Raw genomic sequence first — 26,146 nt, 5'->3', positions numbered from 1 at the left:
CTTTTTTATGAAGTAAGGATTCCCGGTGGCCGAAAGCTTTTCCAGTTTCACCAGGACAGGTGGGCAAGCAAAGGTTCAGCCAAGAGGAAGGGATTTGCTAACAACTGCCTGAGCGCCTCCGAAGGAAACTTATCAGCTAAAGGGCAGCTGCTTCGTGAATGTATTTACTACCGGATCGGAATCGCAACCCACTGGAAAGATTCGGCGAGAAACTCAACGGGCACGAACGAGGTTATTAACTGCATGCTCTGAACAAAATTCACAGTTTAGTCCACTATTTCACTACAGTAGTGGTTCGCTTAAGGGATCTCACATTAATACATACTATTGAAATGTCGACGTTAGTCGTTTGTGACCACGAAAATTGTACAAAATATGAAATTAAACTGTTAAAGTACTAATTAACTGTTAAAGCACTCGACATCATTTTTATATTAATACTAGTGAAATCCGGCTCACTTTTCTGACCGGTCCTTAACCTGGCTTCGATGGGATCGGTACCAAACATAAACAAACAGACCATTCGCTGGGCTTGTCTGAGGATTTCCTGAAAAATTCATCGAAATAAGTTCAACCATTTCTGAATTCTATTGGAAACATACATACAGATACACACGTCGACTTCTATATTTAAATATCGGCATTCGTTTTCTTCTTCTTCTTATCCTTATAGTCTTGGGTGGACGCTAAATGTACTCCTATCATGCTGCACAGGGATTTAACAGGAGTTTTACGACCAGCCGTCTGCCTGACGCCCCCTTTGGGACCGCTGTCGTTGTCCTAAGACAGTAGTCAGTAGTAGTCTCTTACTCGCCTTTTACGACACCCTGGGGAATATTATGGGTCGGTCCAATTCAAAGCTGGAGAGCGCACGGATTATTACATCCTATTTAAACATAGAGATTATCTACGTTAAAGATATTTTTTCCTACCGACGCCGAAAGTTTTCGTCCAGCTGTTCAGGGAAGAAAGTGTAAGTGCTTAGTGCACAATGTACTATGCTTGTGACAGGGCGTATTGAGCCTACAGAGGTAAGTAATAGTGTCCTGACTATTTTTTCCTTGGTTATGGAATCTGACTTAAAGAAGAAGGGGAGACCACTGTCGCCACTCGTACGGATCAACGAAATATGCGTATTTATATTCGAGAGACGTCTATGTGGGGTATAACGATAAAGGGAAGATCTTCCACCGAGCGGGTGAAATGGCTCGGTAGACCGACAGTCCAAATGTTGTTGTTCGGAACTTGTTTAAATGCAAGCTTATATTAAAAACGTCGTAAGCGAAATTCAGGCTTCTGTCAAATATCTTGTGTTGTATTTTTACGGGATTTTATGACCTGGTAACTAAGACCTTTAAGTAATATCTTATTTTAATTTATATTCTTATTTTAATAAAAATGATAAAATAGAGTGAAATGAAATGAAATGAAGATGATTAATTTAATAAATTAATCAACTGGGATGAAATTAAATGTATTGAGATCAGATGATATGGGATTAAATATAATCTCAGTAAAATAATGGTCATTTAATGAAAATTTTTCAGTGGACTTTTTCGAGGATCCCGACAAGTTACGTCCCGATGGACGGATGGAAAGCCGATGCTTTGTTTCATTTTCCCACATTTGTGCACTTTCATAGATATTAAACAGTTAATAAACACGGTTATTACACATTTAAACCTGAAGAAATACTAAATAGACAAAATAAAACTAATCACACACTATGCTACTCGCATTCCCGCCAAAAAGTTCTCTCTTGTGTTGTATGATGGCTACCAGCCACAGTCTACACAAAATTCAATCAGCTTTTGTCGAAGGTCACTCAAGAAATCTGTTACGGGGACTGAACATTTGGGAGAGCACTAAAATAATATTAATCCGTTGTTGATGACAAAGTGTAGTGCTAATTTCGCACGTGGTGTCGAAGCCGTAAAGTGCGAAGGTAGCCGAGGGTGATGGCCCTCTTAAACAATATTAATACGGCCCGTGCGTCAGTAATGTGACATATGGCGTTTTATAATCGTCTGTGTTCTACATAATTATTATATATGCGCCGTATTTATTCTCGTAGTGTCAATCATTTCGAATTGTTTCTTCATTGAGTGTTTTGTTTTAAAAGTTTGTGTGACACCAAAAAATTTACATTAAATGTAAGTGTTAATTAAATTATTTGTGTTAATTGTAATTGTTCAGTGACTGTTAATTAAATTAAATGTTTTGAGGTTTACATTATTTCTTTACAAATATCCGATTAATCGTTTTTTATGGTCGTATTCCCTCCTTGGTCGATAATCCCCAATGCTGAGGGTCGTAGCCTCATGAGGCTTTCTTGGGAAAATAAACGTGGTGGGGTCCCGCGTCCTTCCACGGCAGTGCTTTTGGAAGAGATTTAGTTATTCGAGGCCGTTGAAGCTTTATTTGGATCCGGCTAATTAACCGCCGCCAGACATTCGGTGTTGACTGTTTTACAGTGGAAACGGTCGAACTCCAACTCAAACTTCCTCTTTTCTCATCTGGCCATGGGACCGGCATTGGCAGAGTTGAGAGTGGTCGTATTAATTAATGTTATAATTAAGCAAAAACTTTGTATCCCTTTTTACGAAAATTGCGCGGACGGAGGTGTGTGAAATTTTCCACACTTATAGAGAATATAGAGAAGAAGTGCACAATGCTAATATTTTTTTTAAATAATGCTTAAAAGATACATTAAATCAATAAAGAAAACATTAAACACACTACATACCATGTATTTCACGCACGCACGCATGCACGCATGCATATTATTTATTGTCAAACTTTTGTTCTTGACGCTTGTGGTCAAATTGAGAATAGATTAAATATTGTTCGTCTTTGTTAATATTTTTTATAGTGTAGTCTTGGCGAAATTTGTGATTATAGAAGTATAAAATACAATCATAATAGTGTACAAACTTACAATTCCAATTAATTATAGTTGAATTTCGACTACTGCGGGACCTCTAGTTTTACTAAATTAACGTTTATTTTTACAATTATTCCATCTTGCTAGCTGTGCTCTCAATTGCTGGGTTATGCCATCATAAAGTTTTGTAGATAAATTTTATGGTTCACAAACTGTTCGATTAGGTATCCTAGGCTGTGATTTTACCGAGAGGGCTGGTGGTCGTGGCGCCGACGACCGCCAGTCCGGCGTCCCAAGGGGCCCAGTGATAGGAGAGATGAGCTACGCACTAAGCACTTCACTTTCTCCCCTTTGCCTTTTCATGAACTCTGTCTCATGCGAGGTTCGGACGTGGGTTGTTGAGCGACAGAAAAAGGCCGTTATTTTCTACTGTTCTATTACGTAGATGGGTGATCGACAGTAGGATCCAACCATCATAGCATAAATTCTGCCACTCACTTCAGACGTGACGTGGAGCTTATTGTGAAAAGTAGCTTAGATGATGGAACCTAGCCATATGGGCTACTACCGGACATATGCTTAAGATTTAAAAAGAATAGTTTAAAAAAACTAACAAAATACGCTTTTATAGAACATCCAACTAAATAATAGAAAATCAATTTTAATAAATTTGAATTAAAAATAGTGTAAGGCATAAATGATTTTATAGTAAAAAAGCGTGGGTTTTTTTAATTATTTTTTTTAAACTATTATTTATTTTTAATTTTTTAGTTGAATTTCGATTTTTCCAATACATTTTTTTAATATTGAATTGTCATCGGTCCTTAATAAGTATACCAAATTTCGAGTTAATCCGACGTTTTGGAGGGGGTCAAAATCATGTTCAAAATTCCGTTACATACTAACATACATACGTCTCAAGCTAATAAAAGCGTATTAATAACAGATCATTGCACATGACAGCACGCGGAACTCCTACACGTGGGAACTATGTGCTTTTTTCCCATTAGACTAGTGTTTGTTTTTTGGTCGAGTAACTTGAATTGTTTTAAAATTTCTAAGGTTGTTACTCCGATCCCGGTTTGCAGTTATAAGCAGACCTGTACATGGAATTCTCTGGACAGCACATTGGACAAACGCATCAATCCTGGAAGAACTAGGCGTCTTCTCAAAACTCTCCACCATTTGCTTACGTAGGATTTTAGAGTTTTTCGGCCACGTTGTGAAGAAAAAGGGTGACAATCTCGAAAGATTTCTCATCACCGGCAAAGTGGAAGGAAAGAGGCCTTGGGGGCGTAGTCCCATACGCTGGCCCGATCAGATTAAGACGACTTTGGAATCCAGCATCAATGTCGCTATCCACTGCGCGGAGGACAGGAGTGAATGGAAGAACATAGTCCTAACAAAAGTGCTCCGTAAAGGTCACGACCCTCAGCACTGAGGAACACGACGCACGGAGGAGGAGGAGTACATGGCCATCGCCTAATGGTGAATGATTTCCGTCACTCATAGACGTCAGCAACGACCGTTTGTCTAAAATATGTGTGCACATACTTAGAATGCGGCCTTGCTCTATCATTCATTTAACACTAAAATATAGACCAATTAGCTTGTTAAGATTTTTTTAATTAAAAACCCAACCGCGAAGACACTAAGCTACATCACTCAAGAACGTTGAGTAAAACAATAAATAACCATTCTTACTTACTACTACTATCTATACTGGTGGTAGGACCTCTTGTGAGTCCGCACGGGTAGGTACCATCACCCCGCCTATTTCTGCCGTGAAGCAGTAATGCGTTTCGGTTTGAAGAGTGGGGTAGTAACTGTACTGAGACCTTAGAACTCTTATCTCAAGGTGGGTGACGACACGTACGTTGTAGATGTCTATGGGCTCCAGTAACCACTTAACACTGTGGGCTATGAGCTCGTCCACCCATCAAAGCAATAAAAAAACTATCTACTACTACTAGTATACTAGCGTAAGGGATGTAGGTTTGAATCCTGTTTTTTAAATGCGACTAGCACCTTCATCAACCTGATGGTGAATGGTTACTGTCGCTCATGGTCGTCAGCAATGCGAGAGGCGCAGCCCAGTCGCTGCAAAGTATCACGTTTCTATTTCTAACCCAGATCGGTCACGATTAGAATATCATTTTAACGTTTTAAGGTCCATAAATCTAATATAGCGTCAATAAGGACTTTTTGGCGGGAACGCGAGGAGTGAAGTTGTGTGATTTGTTTTATTTTGTCTATTTAGTGTTTCTTCGGGTTTAAATGTGTAATAATGGTGGTTTATTAACTGTTTAATATCTGTGAAAGTGCACAAATATGGGAAAATGAAACAAAGCCGCTGGACGTAACTTCGGGATCCTCCAAAAAGTCCACTGAAAAAAGATTTTTAGAGATTTTTAGAGATTATATTTCATCCCATTTCATTTCATTTAATTTCATCCCAGTTGATTAATGTCTCAAATTAATCATCTTCATTGCATTTCACTCCATAATATATCATTTTTCATAAAAATTTGAATATAAAATAAAATAAGACATGACTTAAAGGTCTCAGTTACCAGGTCATAAAATCCCTTAAAAAAATAGCGTCAATAAAGTAAACAGGAAGACAAGAAAATTAATTAATAACAAAATGAAGCAACACAAATGAAAAATCACCGCAACAATTCATTTCCACGAACAGTAATTAGTGCCCGGCCGTTTTTCCTTTCATTATACAAAAGAAAAAGTAGAATTAGTCGTAAGATCTTAGTGCCTTACACCGGCGCTATGATTGTGTGAAATTGTAACCTGATAACAGTAAGATTGTATACTTAATGGCATTGGTAGAACTTTGGTCAAAAAGGGCTTGATGATATTCGAAATGATTCCTCAATCTAGTACTGCGGATGTATTTAAGATACGAAACACAGATATAACCGAATTCTTGTTGCCTATGAACTTTGAATACAAATCGAACTAAGATATCTACCGGTACACTAATAATTCGACCTAATATCGTAGAGAATAAGACACAAATTACATCGAAAATCATGGAGACTTTTGACCTAACAGAATACCGTACGTAACGGTGAAAGTGCTCCAGTTTGGACATTATAAGCGAGTGTTTGATGTCTTTCATCACCAGCTCCGATAGCCGTGATCGTCTAGTGGTTAGGACCCTACGTTGTGGCCGTAGTAACCCAGGTTCGAATCCTGGTCACGGCAGTGATAATAACACTGTCGCGGCGGAGTTACTTTTTTTTAAAATAATAGATTGGGAAAAAGTCTTTTCGTATTATAGTATGTATGAACTTGTAATAAAATATCTTTGGTTATACTATTTGTTTCTGGCTAGTTTTGGTATCATTAAAAGTTTAAATTTAAAGAAAATAATTCTAAATTCAAATTAGGAAAATGTGTGTTTTTTATTTATTTTTCGTACTGTCAAGATGAGTGAATCTAATGAAGAAATTTGATACATTTTAAAATTTTACTACAAAAAAGGTAAAAATGCAACGGAAGCCGCGAAAAAAAATTGCGATGTTTATGGACCTAGTGCAGTGTCTGTGAGAGTAGCACAAAATTGGTTTAAGCGTTTTCAATCCGGAAATTTTGATGTCAAATGGATGAAATTATAATTGCAGATATATTAATGTTCTTATTTAATTATAAAGGTAATAAGGGAAGGAGCCGTTGGTGTTACTGTATCTGATACTTACAGGCCGTCAAAGTCAGTAACATTGTCAAAGTTTTTTTTTTCATTGCTATTGTACACCAACAAGTCCACGGTAAGCCAGTTGGAAAGTGATGGAATGCTTTCCTAGTTTCTCAACTTCTCAATGGTACTGTATAATGGTTCTTGCATACACCCTTATCATCAGAAAGCGTGGCAAACAATGTTGTCACAATGTAAATGCCGCCACCCGCCTTTAGACCTGATGCTTTAATCTCTTTTTTTATTATATTATAAACCATAGCATCATAAAAGAGGTCGATAGTATTAGGGATCTCGGCGTAGAAGTTGACCGAGAATTAAGATTTCACGTCCATATTGAGAAGATCTGCTCGAAGGCTTTCAAGTCCCTCGGCTTTGTTTTGCGGAACAGCAGGGACTTTACTAGACCGGAAACAAAAATATTACTATACAACTCTTACGTTCGTAGCACTCTGGAGTACTGCAGTGTCACTTGGAACCCTTTTTACGACGTGTACAAAAAGAAGTTAGAGAGGGTCCAGAAGCGTTTTCTGTGGCACCTTGCTTTCTCCTGCAATGTTGCTAGAACCATTCAGAGTTACCCGGCTAGGTTAAAGTATTTCCACATGAGCTCTCTTTCGGAGCGGAGACGCACTCTCGATCTATTGTTCCTGCATAAACTTGTTAACGGAGAATACGATGCCCCTGATCTCTTATCTCTTCTGAACTTTAACGTGCCGCTGACGTCGACAAGGGCCTCGAAGTTGATGGTGTTCAGGGTTCCCAGATTCTACACCAACCTAGGTAAGAACGCGCCTCTCAGCAGACTAGTTGGGGAATTAAATAATTTGCATAACAAGTATTCTCTGGACGTTTTTGCTGGCACTGTTGACAGTTTTAGACGAGAAGTCTACAGCCTTGCTCAATGAGTTTTTTCAATTAAGTAATAGCGTATTTGGTAGTAAATGTGTAATAATGTAAGGTCTTCATGTAATGTTATATATAGTTTTTCTTTGTTTTTTATATAATGAACCGCTTTTTTTTATGCATGCAGTCGGTACCTGTAATTGTGTTAGCATTTAGTGTGAAATCAATGTATATGATACCTGTAATGTTCTGTGCTGATGTATAACATGTTGGTACCCAATAAATAAAATAAAATAAAATAAAAATAAAATAAAATATATTACTAGTATTTTTGTCTTTCAGTGTAATTGTCCCATATTACAAATTGATATTTAAAGTTGCTTGTCATAAAAAAATAACCAGGTTTGCGGCACCTCCCCGTGCCAGTGCTCATAGCACTCCCTAACACCACCACCACCACCACTACCACCTAACACCAGTAAAATATTATGTATTCGATGTAGTTTTGTTACTCATCCGGGCGTAGCTGGAATTTACTGGTAGTAGGATCTGTTGTGAGTCCGCACGGGTAGGTACCACCGCTCTGCCTATTTCTGCCGTGAAGTAGTAATGCGTTTCGGTTTGAAGAGTGGGACAGCCGTTGTAACTATACTGAGACCGTAAAGCCTATATCTCAAGGTGGGTGGCGCATTTACGTTGCAGATGTGTATGGGCTCCAGTAACCACTTAATAACAAGCGGGCTCTGAGCTCGTCCAACCATCTCCTCCTTGCGCCGTATTCCTCATTGCTGAGGGTCGTGACCGCCCTTTTGTATCACCTTCGCAGGCACGATTTTTCTCCATCCATTCTTGTCTCTGGCGGTGTGGAGGGCGTTGTGAAACGTGGAATCAAGAGCGGTGCGGATCTGCTCGGACCAACGTATTGGGCTGCACCCCGAGGTCTTTTCCAACCATCTAACCAATAAAAAAAAAAAAAAAGAGTTTATCTTTTTTTTAGCGTCACAATGCAGTTGATTAGAAACATTTGCTCGTATAGTAACTCCCTCCGATAGTAATTAAAACATACGTGAAATGAATTAATTCTAAGTTCATTTCATAAATATATTATAGTTTATAGTAGGAATTATTTATTCTTGTAGCAAACCCGTTTCACAGCTCTGAATGCAAATGCGTGTGACTATTAGTCAGAGGGGCCATATTGTTCTGAAAATGTTTTACGCTCCCTCCACGACGCGGCGACTATTGAGTTTCTTAGAAGTCACGTAAACAAACCATTTGTTTTATTTTATTTTCTGCCGTCGATCGCAACGCTGACTAATGTACTCGATTCGATCGTAGAAGATTAATATTTAATGTGACAATCAGCTCTTTCGAAAAATCCACGAAGAATTTATTGGCGTATTGTTGAATTAATTGTCGTAATTGTCTCTAAAGCGACAAGTGAATTGTCTACTTATATACTAATATTATAAAGAGGAAAGATTCATTTGTTTGTTTGTATTGAATAGGCTCCGAAACTACTGAACCGATTTGAAATATTATTTCACTGTTTGGAAGCTACACTATTCCGGAGTGACATAGGCTATAATCTTTTTTGAAAAAATTAGGGATCCTTACTAAAACACCAATAATGTAACCCAAGGTGTATAAAAATTACCTAAAATATTCTTTACATCGCGTGCCCTGCGAAAACTATTGATGATAGAATAAAATAATGTACTACGACTTTGTAGAACACATTACAAAAAGGGTCACGACAACGTATTTTAACTATTATATATAACTATAATATAACTAACTATATATAACTATTATAGTTATGCCGCAATAAATGTTCTTTTATTTTAAGAAATAAAACAACGTCAAACATCGTTGAAATTTTTGTTAAATACCGGTTGTTTTTTACTGGTGGTAGGACCGCTTGTGAGTCCGCGCGGGTAGGTACCACTGCCCTGCCTATTTCTGCCGTGAAGCAGTAATGCGTTTCGGTTTGAAGGGTGGAGCAGCCGTTGTAATTATACTGAGATCTTAGAACTTATATCTCAAGGTGGGTGGCGCATTTACATTGTAGATGTCCATGGGTTCCAGTAACCACTTAACAACAGGTGGGCTGTGAGCTCGTCCGCCCATCTAAGCAATAAAAAAAAAAAACCAAGCGTAGTCGGAGCGTGCCGCTAGTATTTGATAATAACCTGAATCGCGCTATCAAAATTTACAACAAATGTATATTAATATACTATTTCCCAATATCATAATTAGACTGGTTCGGTTTGCCGAGAAAAAAGGCGGTTGGTGGAAGCCGTAGGTACCCTTTGTCAGTTTGTAAAATCAGAAACATAAAAATAAATAAATACATTGAAATTTATATATTATACTATATAGGCTCATTCTACTTGAACAGCATCAATTATTGAATTACATTAAATACTGCGCAAGATTTATGGTAGCATTACTATAATAATAGGTTGGGGAAAAAGTCTTTTCGCATTATAGTATGTATGAACTTGTAATAAAATCTCGTTGGCTATACTATTTGTATCTGGCTAGTTTTAGTATCATTAAAAGCTTAAATTTTAAAGAAGATAATTCTAAAATCAAATTATGAAAATGTGTGATTTTTGTTTATTTTTCGTACTGTAAAGATGAGTGAATCTAATGAAGAAAATTCTATACATTTTAAAATTTTACTACAAAAAAGGTGAAGATGCAACGCAAGCCGCGAAAAAAATTTGTAATGTTTATGGACCAGTCCAGTGTCTGTGAGAGTAGCATAAATTTGGTTTAAGCGTTTTCAATCCGGAAATTTTGATGTCAAATGGATGAAATTATAATTGCAGATATATTAATGTTCTTATTTAATTATAAAGGTAATAAGGGAAGGAGCCGTTGGTGTTACTGTATCTGATACTTACAGGCCGTCAAAGTCAGTAACATTGTCAAAGTTTTTTTTTTCATTGCTATTGTACACCAACAAGTCCACGGTAAGCCAGTTGGAAAGTGATGGAATGCTTTCCTAGTTTCTCAACTTCTCAATGGTACTGTATAATGGTTCTTGCATACACCCTTATCATCAGAAAGCGTGGCAAACAATGTTGTCACAATGTAAATGCCGCCACCCGCCTTTAGACCTGATGCTTTAATCTCTTTTTTTATTATATTATAAACCATAGCATCATAAAAGAGGTCGATAGTATTAGGGATCTCGGCGTAGAAGTTGACCGAGAATTAAGATTTCACGTCCATATTGAGAAGATCTGCTCGAAGGCTTTCAAGTCCCTCGGCTTTGTTTTGCGGAACAGCAGGGACTTTACTAGACCGGAAACAAAAATATTACTATACAACTCTTACGTTCGTAGCACTCTGGAGTACTGCAGTGTCACTTGGAACCCTTTTTACGACGTGTACAAAAAGAAGTTAGAGAGGGTCCAGAAGCGTTTTCTGTGGCACCTTGCTTTCTCCTGCAATGTTGCTAGAACCATTCAGAGTTACCCGGCTAGGTTAAAGTATTTCCACATGAGCTCTCTTTCGGAGCGGAGACGCACTCTCGATCTATTGTTCCTGCATAAACTTGTTAACGGAGAATACGATGCCCCTGATCTCTTATCTCTTCTGAACTTTAACGTGCCGCTGACGTCGACAAGGGCCTCGAAGTTGATGGTGTTCAGGGTTCCCAGATTCTACACCAACCTAGGTAAGAACGCGCCTCTCAGCAGACTAGTTGGGGAATTAAATAATTTGCATAACAAGTATTCTCTGGACGTTTTTGCTGGCACTGTTGACAGTTTTAGACGAGAAGTCTACAGCCTTGCTCAATGAGTTTTTTCAATTAAGTAATAGCGTATTTGGTAGTAAATGTGTAATAATGTAAGGTCTTCATGTAATGTTATATATAGTTTTTCTTTGTTTTTTATATAATGAACCGCTTTTTTTTATGCATGCAGTCGGTACCTGTAATTGTGTTAGCATTTAGTGTGAAATCAATGTATATGATACCTGTAATGTTCTGTGCTGATGTATAACATGTTGGTACCCAATAAATAAAATAAAATAAAATAAAAATAAAATAAAATATATTACTAGTATTTTTGTCTTTCAGTGTAATTGTCCCATATTACAAATTGATATTTAAAGTTGCTTGTCATAAAAAAATAACCAGGTTTGCGGCACCTCCCCGTGCCAGTGCTCATAGCACTCCCTAACACCACCACCACCACCACTACCACCTAACACCAGTAAAATATTATGTATTCGATGTAGTTTTGTTACTCATCCGGGCGTAGCTGGAATTTACTGGTAGTAGGATCTGTTGTGAGTCCGCACGGGTAGGTACCACCGCTCTGCCTATTTCTGCCGTGAAGTAGTAATGCGTTTCGGTTTGAAGAGTGGGACAGCCGTTGTAACTATACTGAGACCGTAAAGCCTATATCTCAAGGTGGGTGGCGCATTTACGTTGCAGATGTGTATGGGCTCCAGTAACCACTTAATAACAAGCGGGCTCTGAGCTCGTCCAACCATCTCCTCCTTGCGCCGTATTCCTCATTGCTGAGGGTCGTGACCGCCCTTTTGTATCACCTTCGCAGGCACGATTTTTCTCCATCCATTCTTGTCTCTGGCGGTGTGGAGGGCGTTGTGAAACGTGGAATCAAGAGCGGTGCGGATCTGCTCGGACCAACGTATTGGGCTGCACCCCGAGGTCTTTTCCAACCATCTAACCAATAAAAAAAAAAAAAAAGAGTTTATCTTTTTTTTTAGCGTCACAATGCAGTTGATTAGAAACATTTGCTCGTATAGTAACTCCCTCCGATAGTAATTAAAACATACGTGAAATGAATTAATTCTAAGTTCATTTCATAAATATATTATAGTTTATAGTAGGAATTATTTATTCTTGTAGCAAACCCGTTTCACAGCTCTGAATGCAAATGCGTGTGACTATTAGTCAGAGGGGCCATATTGTTCTGAAAATGTTTTACGCTCCCTCCACGACGCGGCGACTATTGAGTTTCTTAGAAGTCACGTAAACAAACCATTTGTTTTATTTTATTTTCTGCCGTCGATCGCAACGCTGACTAATGTACTCGATTCGATCGTAGAAGATTAATATTTAATGTGACAATCAGCTCTTTCGAAAAATCCACGAAGAATTTATTGGCGTATTGTTGAATTAATTGTCGTAATTGTCTCTAAAGCGACAAGTGAATTGTCTACTTATATACTAATATTATAAAGAGGAAAGATTCATTTGTTTGTTTGTATTGAATAGGCTCCGAAACTACTGAACCGATTTGAAATATTATTTCACTGTTTGGAAGCTACACTATTCCGGAGTGACATAGGCTATAATCTTTTTTGAAAAAATTAGGGATCCTTACTAAAACACCAATAATGTAACCCAAGGTGTATAAAAATTACCTAAAATATTCTTTACATCGCGTGCCCTGCGAAAACTATTGATGATAGAATAAAATAATGTACTACGACTTTGTAGAACACATTACAAAAAGGGTCACGACAACGTATTTTAACTATTATATATAACTATAATATAACTAACTAAGGTAAAAGCACCTATTACGGAGGTATTTCGCAAAATTTGAAAGTAAGAAAGAAAAATAAGCATTTTTAAGTATTTTTAAAGGTGGAAAAAATTTTCATCGTCAAAAATGGAATTTAAATTTCGTATTACTGTTGAGTCTATATTTCTTTTCTAGAAATTACTTATTTTAAAAAATGTTTTAAATAGCCGGGTCGATTTTCCCTAATACGGAGGTATGGTTGAGGTCAGAGCCTATTACTGCGGTAGACGGTTCCTAATACAGAGGGTCAGAAATTATATTTATTAAGTTCCGAACATATAATATTTATTAAGTAAATAATATAAATGTGAAGAACTTAAATTGTAAGTTTTGCATTAATTGACCACTTTTAATGAAATTTATTGTTAAGAAGGTAAAGTTCGATGAGCAAACTTATCTATGATTAGTATGTGAGAACTGATATATGTCAGAATATAATGTTAATTTGAAAATTATAAAATACTGTTGAACTACTAAATTGTTTCTAATTATGCACGTCCTAACAGGTTATGGGCCCAGGACGTTGCAGAAAGTGAAATAGAAATGATTTAACGATTAATTGTTTTAATAGGCGTAATCCGTTGTGTCAATTATTTCCTGATTTTTTTTTTGAAGTTGAAGAAACTACGAAATGACTTCTAATATTAATATTGATCGACTTACGGGTGATAACTATGACACCTGGAAGATTCACATGCGAGCTATTCTGAAGAAGAATGATTTGTGGGAATACGTATCAGGAAAAATACCGAAACCAATACATTCAGATTCTAAATATTCTGAATGGAATAAAATGGACGGAAAAGCCGAATCGGACATATTGTTAGCTGTCAGCCCGAGCGAGTTAATTGCACTGGATGGTTTAGACTCCTCTAAAGCAATATGGGACAAGTTAAAATCTATGTATGAGTCAAGCGGGCCAGCGCGAAAAGCGTCATTACTAAAGAGACTTGTATTAAATCATATGCCAGAAGATGGAGACCTACGAAAACATATTTCTGATTTTTTCGACTGTGTTAAGAAGCTTAAAGAAATCGGATTGATAGTGATAGATGAGTTGCTTGCTATTTTATTACTTTATAGTTTACCGGATTCGTTCTCAATGTTTCGAACAGCAATGGAATCGCGTGATGATTTACCATCAACTGATGTACTGAAAGTGAAGATTATCGAGGATTATGAAGGTCGGAAGAGTAAGATAATAGACCAGAGGGCTATGTTCGTCAAGCGTACCAATATTAAATCAAATGCCAACCCGAAGAAGAACTTTGAACAGCACACAAATAAAAACATTGAGTGCTATCGTTGCGGTCGTCTTGGGCATATGGCGAGAGAGTGCAGAACTAAAAACGTGAGTAAGCTTAAACAAAGCTCACATAAAGCAGAATGTAATAGTGATGATGAGCACAAGACAACTATGTTAGTAAGTACCACCAAAGAGGTGATGATAGCCGAGCAGAGAGCTCCTGTATGGTGTATTGACAGTGGATGTACGGGACATATGTGTAACAACAAACAATTGATTAAAGATTTTACTCGAGTTGATACAGACTTGAATTTGGCTAATGGTAAAACTACAAAAATTAGCGGTTCGGGAAAAGTCAGTACTATGGTAGACACAGGCAGCGAAAAGCGCCATGTTGATATTAAAAAAGTGTTCTACGTGTCGGATCTACGAACTAATTTATTATCAGTTGCGAAGATGACAGATCACGGGTTTGAAGTTCGCTTCAATAAAAATTATGCAATTGTCATAGATGACAATAATAAGGTTCATATGCGAGCGGATCGAGTTGGTAACTTATACCACGTCCGAATGAGCCAAGATGATGTCAATAATGTTGAAATGGTGAAAAAACCTATAGATATGTGGCACGAGCGCCTCGGCCATCTTAACGAGCGTGATTTAAAGGCAATGGCGAAAAATGGCCTTGTCCATGGCCTATCATTGAAGGACAACGAAAAATTGTCAGAGTGTGAAATATGTATAAGTGAAAAACAGACATGCACGCCTTTTTCTAAAGGAAGCGAAGATCGTACCAGTGAACTATTGGAGATCGTGCATACAGATGTGTGCGGACCAATGAGACAACAGTCTATGGGCGGTAAAAAGTATTTTGTCACATTCATCGACGACAAATCAAGATGGTGTGAAGTATACTTTATTGCTAATAAAAGCGACGTACTTCAAGTTTTCAAAGATTACAAGGCTTACGTGGAAAAATTGACAGGAAAGAAGATCAAAAATCTACAATCCGATAACGGTCGAGAATACATTAACAAAGACTTTGATGATTTCTTGAAGAAAGAAGGAATAAGACGGAGGTTGACGGCACCTTATACGCCTCAGCAGAACGGGATTTCGGAGAGAAAGAACAGGACATTGCTAGAGATGGCCCGTTGTATGATGCGTCAGGCGGGAAGCCCTCCTGTTTTTTGGGCTGAAGCAATTAATACTGCTAATTACATAAGGAACCGATGCCCCACTGCAGCTCTTGATGGTCAAATACCATTTACCCTGTGGAAAGGAAAGAAACCTACCGTAATCTACATGCGCGTGTTTGGATCGAAAGCGTATTATAAAAACAAAGGAACGCAGAAGGGAAAATTCGAATCAAGTTCAGAGCTTGGAATATTTATGGGCTATGCTACTGAGTCTAAAGCTTACAGAATACATGATCCTAAGACTAGAAGAATCGTCATTTCTCGCGATGTGAAGTTTATGAACGAGACAGCATTCTGTCATGAGTATAAAGAAATACGAAATGACGAAGAAGAGAGTTTTGATAATTCGAAGATAGTCGTTGAATTGACAGGACATGATCAGAAGAAGGAAGATCGAAAAACAAACCCCATGAGAGGGAGAGGAAGACCAAGGATAGTTCGTACTGGCTTAGTGGGAAGACCGCGCAAAGAGTATAAACCAGCTACTAACAGTACAGAGAGTGAAACTGAATCGGAGTATGAAGTAGATAATGAAGAAACGATAGCTGGAATTGCGATTATGGAACCTAAAACATGGAAAGAAATAGAAAAGACTGATGACGAACCTGAATGGCGAAGGGCTTTAGAAGACGAGTATTTGGCACAATTAAAGAATGTTACATGGGAAATAGTCCCACGACCGAAAAATAGAAAAGTGATTGGTAGCAGATTTGTATTTCAAACAAAGAATACAGGGAAGAAAGTACGGCTTGTCGCAAAGGGATGTTCTCAAAGGCCAGGGGAGGATTTTTACGAAACCTTTTCTCCTGTTGTAAGGTCTTCATCTGTGAGACTCATAGCTGCAGTGTCAGCAGAGTTAGGATTAGAGATGCATCAAATGGATGTAGTAACAGCTTACTTGAATGGTACTCTCGAAGAAGATGTATTCATGGAAATACCAGATAAACTATCAGATGTCTTAGAAAGTGTACTAGCAAACCAAAATATTGGATCAAAACGAGATATTATAAGAGATAAGAATATACTTCATACAGCTAAACGCTGGAACGAAGCATTGAATGAGTGTGAGAATAATGTGTGTTTGTTAAAGAACTCTTTGTATGGTTTGCGTCAATCAGGATTACAGTGGCATAAAAAGTTAGTAGGAAGGTTGAAGAATATTGGTTTTGAAGCATTACCACAAGAACCTTGTGTGTTTGTTGCGCAAAGGGATGAAAAAATGATGTTAATTGCTATTTATGTAGATGACATTATCCTAGCTACTAATGATGAGGTGTGGTTGCATGATGTTAAGCGTCAGTTATCTAATGCCTTTGAAATGAAGGATATGGGAAAAATCAGTACTTGTTTGGGTATCGAATTTTCACGTGATAAGGAGCATAGAGTGTATTTAAAGCAAGGTGCGTATATAGATAAAGTATTAGAGCGTTATGGTATGAGTGATTGTAAACCTATATCAACACCTATGGATGTGAACGTTAAACTAGAAAAACCCAACAGTGTAAACAATGATGTTATGAGTCAGTACCCTTACCAGAACCTTATAGGTGCCCTTATGTATTTGGCTGTATCTACCAGACCGGATATAGCTTATACTGTAAATTATTTAAGCCAATTTAACACTAATTATGATGTACAGCATTGGAAGGCAGCTAAGCGAGTGTTGAGGTATTTGAAAGGTACATCAACTTTCGGCTTAATGTATGAGAGGACAGGTGTACCATTGTTTGGTGTAGTTGATGCAGACTGGGGTGCAAATACGATTGATAGAAGGTCATATTCCGGTTTTGCATTTATTTTAGCAGGTGCCCCAATTACCTGGGAAGCACGAAAACAGCGTACCGTTGCATTATCGAGCACAGAAGCCGAGTACTTGGCGCTTTCTGAAGCAACTAAGGAAGCTATGTATCTCAGAAATGTGATAAACAATGTTGGTGTAAAATGTAGTTGTGTGACATTATTTAATGACAACCAGGGTGCTATGAAGCTTGCACAGAGTAGAAGCTATCATTCTCGCACTAAGCATATTGATGTTAGACACCATTTTGTTCAAGATATGTGTGAACAGAGTGTGATTGATTTGAAATACTTGAGTACAGACAAAATGCCTGCTGATATTTTGACCAAGGGCTTGTGTGGGACGAAGCATTATGAATGCATGAATAATTTAGGTATGATGGAATAATCATAATTGTCTGTGATGTCTGTAGTTAAAAGCTCACGACTTTGAGGGGAGGTGTTAAGAAGGTAAAGTTCGATGAGCAAACTTATCTATGATTAGTATGTGAGAACTGATATATGTCAGAATATAATGTTAATTTGAAAATTATAAAATACTGTTGAACTACTAAATTGTTTCTAATTATGCACGTCCTAACATTTATAATACAAATGTAGTATAACCGTGCATTCACACAGGTCGGCTCGGAAAGGAGAGTACATATTTACCGCGTTTAAAAGTGATTTGGATTGTATTTTAACATGAGAATTCTAGAGAATTTCGAATGTATACACATGAATAAAATTGGAGTGTCTGTTTGTAATATTGAAATAACCGCTTTTTCCCACATGCATATAAATATATCTACGGTACATACACCAAAATAACATTTTTTATAATTTTTGTCTGTCTGTCTGTTTGTTCCGGCTAATCTCTGGAACGACTGGACCGATTTTGACGAGACTTTCACTAATAGATAGCTGATGATATAAGGAGTAACTAAGGTTTTTTAGACTTAAACTTAATGGTAAACTTAAGGTAAGTGAAGTTTTCGGCTCAATTCAGACATTGGTGGCAACGGCCGACAGCGATGCGAAGGCCTACCCGATCTTGTGGACCGAATGGTAAACAGTCGACGTCGCCCTAAGCACGTCATTACGGATCTTCCCGATCCATTAACGGTGTTTTAGGTACCTCAAGCACCGGTTACCGTCCTCGCCGAACCCGTCGCTTGCGATGAAGAACTCGAAGAAGAAATCAACCTATAGACGCAGCCCACTGAGTTTCTCACCGGATCTTCTTAGTTGGTCACGTTTCCGATCCAGTGGTAGATTCTTCGAAGCACTGCTCTTCGTAGGGTCAGTGTTAGCAACACTCCCGGTTTGAGCCCCATGAGATCATCTACACGTCAAGGGGAAGCTGAAATAGCCTGCCAAGGCTATCAGCATTGGTAGGAGAAAAAAAAGGTGCGAAGAGCACTTTCAGCTTTGAAAGAATTTTAAACTTTATCTACATTGTTTTATAGATCAGTATCGCTTGAAAGAATAAAAATGTTCGGTGGCTGATGCGGCGGCCGCTGCCACTGCTGTCTGAATAGAGCTATACATATTTAAGATGAACAAAATAGAATTACTTAATGGTAAATTTATTGAGGACTGCTTAGGAACAAACCAACAAATCATTTGCTTGACCATCTGTGAATGTTTCACAGATGGTCATCTGTGAATGTAAACAAAAGATAAGAAAGTTTAATAGTTTTATGAATGAGTCTTTGTGCCTTTACCGACTCAATAGAAATATCTGTACGGGATTTCTGGGAATCTGTCATAAATGGTTCATAAAAACAAATCGCTATACCCGAAATTGACGCTATAGTATCCAAAGTCGCTCTTACCGAATGAATTTCTTACGAAAGTATGCTTTAAATTCAAGGGACGTAAGTTCGACGTTGCTATAACCGAGGTCGTTATTAATGAAATCCACTGTATTTAATATATTTTAATAACCTTTCACTTGTACACTATACATCGTATTTCTCTCTGAAAAGGGTTTGCTGGAAGAAAACTCATGAAGAGTTAAGCTCGCCTTTGTACATAGTATTTAGACATTCTTTAAATCTGTTTTTATTGTATTATCTTTTTGTGTAAAATAAGTATAAATAACCTTTCTATTATTTCTATGGAATCCTAAAACTTGTAATTTTATGTTCTATGAATATGACCGTAATAGGAGATCATAGAACCTAACACAGAGCTACCTGGAAATAACTACCACCGTAATAGGAAAACTACTCGTATTTTTTTAATCCTAATTCTGACCCATCAAAATTTCGATAAACAAAGAATGTAAATACTTAATCAAACGATAACAGTTTTTTGGCCCAGATGTGTAAAACTCAAGTCAACAGTTATACAAAATATATGATTTGTGATTAATTAAAATACACCTTCCTATTTTTACCCCTTCTAAGAAACCAACATTTTGCACTCGACAGTTTTCATATTTAACTAGATTTTTAATGAATAATACATACCGCAGAATATGGTTTCTAATTTACAAGATTAATAATTATTCCAACTAAACTTGGAACTAATTCAATAACTTAATAAATTGAAAGTTATAAACAATTAAATATGCCCAGTATATTTCCTATTTCGGAGTTATACCACCGTATTAGGATTAATCTATAAAATTCGTACCGTATTACGGCGGTATTTTGTTTCTGATTTTTTGAGTAAAAAATGAGTTACATATATGAAACAAGCTATTTAAAAAGTAAGTATAATAGTAGGAAAATGCTACAAATAACACATTAACAAAGTTGAACGACTTATTAATACAAAAAACTTAGTTTCTAAATATTAGTGTACTTATTTTTTTGTTCCGCGTTTGTATGGAAACTCCTCTCACGTTGATGCCGTGCTACAAACTGATAGATCTTGTAGTGTTGTTTATATGCTACACTTGAAAATGTCAGTTATGTTATGAAGTAATAGATTTAGAATAAATAGATTCCGTTTCGGTGAGCTTAAACTGAATAAAACAAGAATAAATGTCGAAAATAGAAATACCACCGTAATAGGAAGCGATTTTGACTACCGCCGTATTAGGAGCTTTTACCTTATATATAACTATTATAGTTATGCCGCAATAAATGTTCTTTTATTTTAAGAAATAAAACAACGTCAAACATCGTTGAAATTTTTGTTAAATACCGGTTGTTTTTTACTGGTGGTAGGACCGCTTGTGAGTCCGCGCGGGTAGGTACCACTGCCCTGCCTATTTCTGCCGTGAAGCAGTAATGCGTTTCGGTTTGAAGGGTGGAGCAGCCGTTGTAATTATACTGAGATCTTAGAACTTATATCTCAAGGTGGGTGGCGCATTTACATTGTAGATGTCCATGGGTTCCAGTAACCACTTAACAACAGGTGGGCTGTGAGCTCGTCCGCCCATCTAAGCAATAAAAAAAAAAAACCAAGCGTAGTCGGAGCGTGCCGCTAGTATTTGATAATAACCTGAATCGCGCTATCAAAATTTACAACAAATGTATATTAATATACTATTTCCCAATATCATAATTAGACTGGTTCGGTTTGCCGAGAAAAAAGGCGGTTGGTGGAAGCCGTAGGTACCCTTTGTCAGTTTGTAAAATCAGAAACATAAAAATAAATAAATACATTGAAATTTATATATTATACTATATAGGCTCATTCTACTTGAACAGCATCAATTATTGAATTACATTAAATACTGCGCAAGATTTATGGTAGCATTACTATAATAATAGGTTGGGGAAAAAGTCTTTTCGCATTATAGTATGTATGAACTTGTAATAAAATCTCGTTGGCTATACTATTTGTATCTGGCTAGTTTTAGTATCATTAAAAGCTTAAATTTTAAAGAAGATAATTCTAAAATCAAATTATGAAAATGTGTGATTTTTGTTTATTTTTCGTACTGTAAAGATGAGTGAATCTAATGAAGAAAATTCTATACATTTTAAAATTTTACTACAAAAAAGGTGAAGATGCAACGCAAGCCGCGAAAAAAATTTGTAATGTTTATGGACCAGTCCAGTGTCTGTGAGAGTAGCATAAATTTGGTTTAAGCGTTTTCAATCCGGAAATTTTGATGTCAAAGATGCACGCTCTGTTTACGGGCCAGTTTCGATCGAGTTTTTTTTTTTCCTACGTATGCTGATAGCCTTGAGAAGCTATTTCAGCTTCGCCCTAACATGTAGATGAGCTCACGGGGCTCGAACGGGAGTGTTGCTAACACTGGCCCTAACAAGAGCAGTGCTTCCCGGAATCTACCACCGGATTGGAAACGCGACCCACTGAGAAGAGCCGGCGAGAAACTCAGTGGGCTTTTAACGTGAGATTAGTAGGTATCCTGTTTAATTTTATATGTATATTCGTTTTGTACATTATCGTGTTAGATACACGCTATGCAACGCAACACGTTTTAATCTCGTAGGAAGTAAGTAGCGTAAGGTTGGGTTCACACGGCATCATCCTGCACGTTCTCCTTGTATTCGTTATTTTAACGTACAATCACCTGGATGCTCATACGATAGATTTTCATTCGTGTAAAAACGAACGTGTGAACGAGGTAGAGCTATAATATGCACCACTGCAACGTTAAAGTTACACTTTACAAAACTTGCATAAGGCTCGTCATAACTTACGCGAGTGTGGTGTTCGCACACGCGGCCCGCACACACATAGACGCTCTCCAATCTCTACAATCCCGATTTTGCAGGCTACCCGTCGGGGCTCCGTGGTTCATGAGGAACGTTGACCTACACGTCAACTTGGGCCTCGAATCTATTCAGAAATACATGAAGTCAGCGTCGGAATGGTACTTCGATAAGGTTATGCGTCATGATAATCGCCTTATCGTTGCCGCCGCTAACTATTCCCCGACTCCTCATCATACGGGAGCCAGTCACCGTCGACGCCCTAACACGTCCTTACGGATCCATCAGATCCAATAACCATTGCATTAGACGCCTTCAGGTCTAATACTAGGAGCGGGCTTAGGGACCCCGATAACCGTACTCGTCGAACTCGACAAAGAGGTCGACGTGCTACCTAACCCATGCATCAGCCCGCTGAGTTTCTTGTTGGATCTTCTCAGCGGGTCGCGATTCCGATCCGGAAGTAGATTCATTCGCGAAGCAATGTTGCTAGATCTCCTTCGGAGGCGCTCGGGCAGCTGTTAGCAAATCCCACCCCTCCTGGCTGAGCATTTGCTCACTCACCTGTCCTGGTGAAACTGAAAAGGCCTCGGTACCACCAGTAATCCTTCAATCATAAAAAAAAACAATGGATATGTCAAACTCATTTGTCATGAGTGACGGTATTCAAGTTACCCAGTACAACAAATAAAAATATCTCGAAAACATCAGGCCAAGAGTCATTGAAATGGGACTAAACTAAGGAGAAAACGAAAGTTCAGTGGACAGAGAACAATTAGCAAGTGAATAATTTTTCTTTAAAAATGTTAGACTTAAAATGGTAATAATAATCGCAGGATCGTGAGCTTTCTTTCAAGGATTAATTAAATGGAGAAAAAAATGTTTCGCTTAGGATTGTGGTCAAGAGACGGCGCAGTGCCACCACTGCGCGGACCGCGACGAGGAAGACACAGCGGAACACACGCTGGCGCGTTGCTCTGGATTCGACGAGCAACGCGCCGCCCTCGTCGCGGTCATTGGAGAGGACCTCTCGCTGCCGCGCGTCGTGGCTACGATGCTCGGCAGCGACGCGTCCTGGAAGGCGATGCTCGACTTCTGCGAGTCCACCATCTCGCAGAAGGAGGCGGCGGAGCGAGAGAGGGAGAGCTCTTCCCTTTCCGCACCGATCCGTCGCCGTCGAGCCGGGGGCCGGAGGCGGAAATACGCCCGTACGTCCCGGCCCCTGTAGGTGGCGGCCTCCCCCCGGTGAAGGTCAAGGGGCGACCTGAGGGGGTGAGGCCGCGCGGCGCGCTACCAGCACTCTAGCGCGCTGCCGTGGAGTGAATAGAGCGACCGGTCGACGGTGTATCGCGTCCCGACCCGGCAGGCTGGTTCTGGTCCAGCGGGGTATTCCGGGACACCAGCGGCACCGTCTGGGCGGCCCGACGGGCTGCCGTACCGAGACGGCCGACGTTTTAGAGCCTTCGATTCGCCTCGAAGGCTCCGTCGGCTGGGCGTCCTTGGGGTGAGCCGCGCCGTCTGGTTGTAGTGTTGACCGCGGTAACCCCCCTACCTCATCCGGGTTCTGACCTCGGAGGGGATCGGACGTCGGGTGTAAGAGTGCAGAGGAGTCGTTTAGTGGGTGGGCTCTAAAATCCTTGGGCCCGCGGTCTGCTCACAACACCATGCAGATCGTTGAGTCTCACATACCCCGCGCGCCCCTTTTGCGCGGGGACCTCGTAGGAGGTTCGGCCCTCTACCCGAAAAAAAAAAAAAAAAAAAAAAAGGATTGTGGTCAAGAGAAAAAAAAAAAGTTTCACAGAATTTTTCGTATCTGAAATGCGATAAAAAGTTATTGCGTGCTGATTGTTAGCTTCGATTGTTAATTTTAACGAAAATGTAGTCGAAGATTTTCAAAGATAAGAATAGTTGGAAGAGAAGATTTTTAAAGATAAGAATAGAAAGATGTAAGATAAGAATAAGAAGTGACCAGGAAAGTTGTGAAGTATTCGAAACATCAGAAAATTTGAAGATGTAAAAAATAAACGCGAGATTCCGTTACAGCGTTCTTAGTTCGTTGCCATTTAACAGTTACTTTGGCTTCAGAAACTATAGTCAACTGGTTCTAATGGAAAAAAATCGACCTGCTGTCCAAAATTAAGTGGCAATCACAGTGCTAAAACTACATGCCAATATACGATGTAAGGAATAACTATATCCCTTAATTTCGGGTTTCAAAGTGACCCCTTATATGTGGAAAGCCATCAAAGTTACTTTGATCACACAAATACGTCAATTCACGATAATCAAAGAACAAAAACGAAGTATTCGAACTGTCACGCGTCTGTATGGGAGCCAACAGAAATGAAATCACGTCGGTCATCTATGAAAACGATTTCAGAAATAGCGAAATAAAAAATTGCTTCAGAAACCTTACAGCCATTCACTGGAAATGGCTTTTAAGAGAGCTGTCTGAGCTTTGAGAGGACTGCCTCACTTCATATAATCGGCTATTTAATCTAAAAGGCATGCATTAACTCGCTTAAGGAATGATTTAAAAAAGTTGGATAAAGTTTGAGGAAAATTGCTCCAGAAATCCCTTGAAATCGCTTCAAGATTATCTGGCAGTGACTGCTTAAGGAAAATTTCTTTGCTCCATATAATAATAATAAAAACAAAGTAACATTTAAAAATAATTGGACAAATAAATTAGTAATCAGCATTAACAAATTAGCACATAGCTGAAAAGTGTTAGATTCGTATAAACACAAGCATGAAATAGTTTATTAATGTGTGCAAATATCAGCATACGATGCAGTTAGAAACTTAAATGCTGTACACGTAAAATTATGTTTTTGATCTTCTTGAAACTGCAAAACACCTTACAATAAATACGAAGTTCGAATAAGCACACAGAATTTTCTTTTTATTTCTATAAAATTTAATAAGCCTTTCCCTAGAAGACTCGAAAACTCTTTGGAAATTCTTAATTGTGGGCTACTCGTAAAACCATAATTTTATATCCCAATTATGTGTACGGCGAGCATTTCATGTTCGGATTAAACTTAATTATGAAAATGCTTTTTGCCCTTATTCGTATCATAATGAATTGGGCAAATTATGTTTTAATAATACTGGATGATTTTACAAATAAACACACGAAATTTATACATAATATTATACTCGTGTGGCCTTAGTTTGATGTGTTCGACAATAAAAGCGACATTGATCGTACGGTGGTGGTGGTGGTACTACTGGTGGTAGGACCTCTTGTGAGTCCGCGCGGGTAGGTACCACCACCCAGCGTATTTCTGGCGTGAAGCACTAATGCGCTTCGGTTTGAAGGGTGGGCAGTTGTAACTATACTGAGACCTTAGAACTTATATTATGGGCTCCAGTAACCACTTAATACCAGGTGGGCTGTGAGCTCGACCACCCGTCTAAGCAATAAAAAATAAAAACGGTTGTTAAAACACCAAAGACAATATCACTGTAATTCGAACGAATATAAAAAAAACTCAAAATAGTTTTCCCTAGCGAAGATAGGCAGTCGAAAATTGAAGTCTTAATTGACTTGGTATCACGCTCGTTCCGATCTTTAACCTAACCAAGGTTAAATTTGCGACAAAGATATGCGAGATAGTGGTAGATAAATATATACATATAGATATTGTCTCTATATTATAAGAAACTAGCAAGCCCGACTGATTTGTTTAGTTTTAGGATGGAAGGTGTGCTGGTGGCGCGAAGGCCTCTCAACTTGACCAGGTTGGGAAGCCCGGGTTCAGGTTTTGTTAACAGAGATCTAACAGCTCAAGGACAGCTACTTCGTAAATGCCTACTACCGGACTGCAAGAATGTCTGGGAAGAAATTCAGCATTTTAAATACGTACAATACATATAAATTATTAATTTAATACATTATCATCATCATCATTATCAGCCTATAGCAGTCCACTGCTGGACATAGTTGATACATAGTTTTTCATTTTTGAAGTGAAACTTCTTTAGAATCGTTGTGATTTCAAACTCGATGAAACGAAAAAATAAGCCCATAGAGACACAAACACATAAATGTATAGGATTCAGCCGGCGAGAGAATGAGATAGAACACATTAGACATTCTCGGTCTCCTCTTTGTGCGACTCTTCGTAGCATCCCCACTATCGTCTACTAAACATTGTCCATATGTATGCTCCTTAGTGGGATAGTCAGTTTATCTTTATCTATATCTTATTTATAAGTTTCACTTCTACCGTGTGTGACTTGCACACACACACATTTT

The 26,146-nt window shown here is 38.4% G+C and overlaps 1 protein-coding gene and 1 non-coding gene across 2 annotated transcripts in view; both read left to right on the top strand.

Annotated features, from left to right (window-relative positions):
- NGR-A17 (neuropeptide receptor A17) overlaps positions 1 to 26,146 on the top strand; it is a 107,394-nt gene that overhangs the window by 35,018 nt on the left and 46,230 nt on the right.
- Positions 6,035 to 6,106, top strand: TRNAH-GUG (transfer RNA histidin (anticodon GUG)). Its single transcript has one exon. It is a non-coding gene; the product is annotated as a tRNA-His (tRNA).

This window comes from Bombyx mori, chromosome 5 (genome assembly GCF_030269925.1).
Source record: "Bombyx mori chromosome 5, ASM3026992v2".
In the NCBI taxonomy this organism is placed as follows: Eukaryota; Metazoa; Arthropoda; class Insecta; order Lepidoptera; family Bombycidae; genus Bombyx; species Bombyx mori.
Note: the sequence above shows the minus strand (reverse complement) of the source record. Positions and strands in the feature narration are given on the sequence as shown.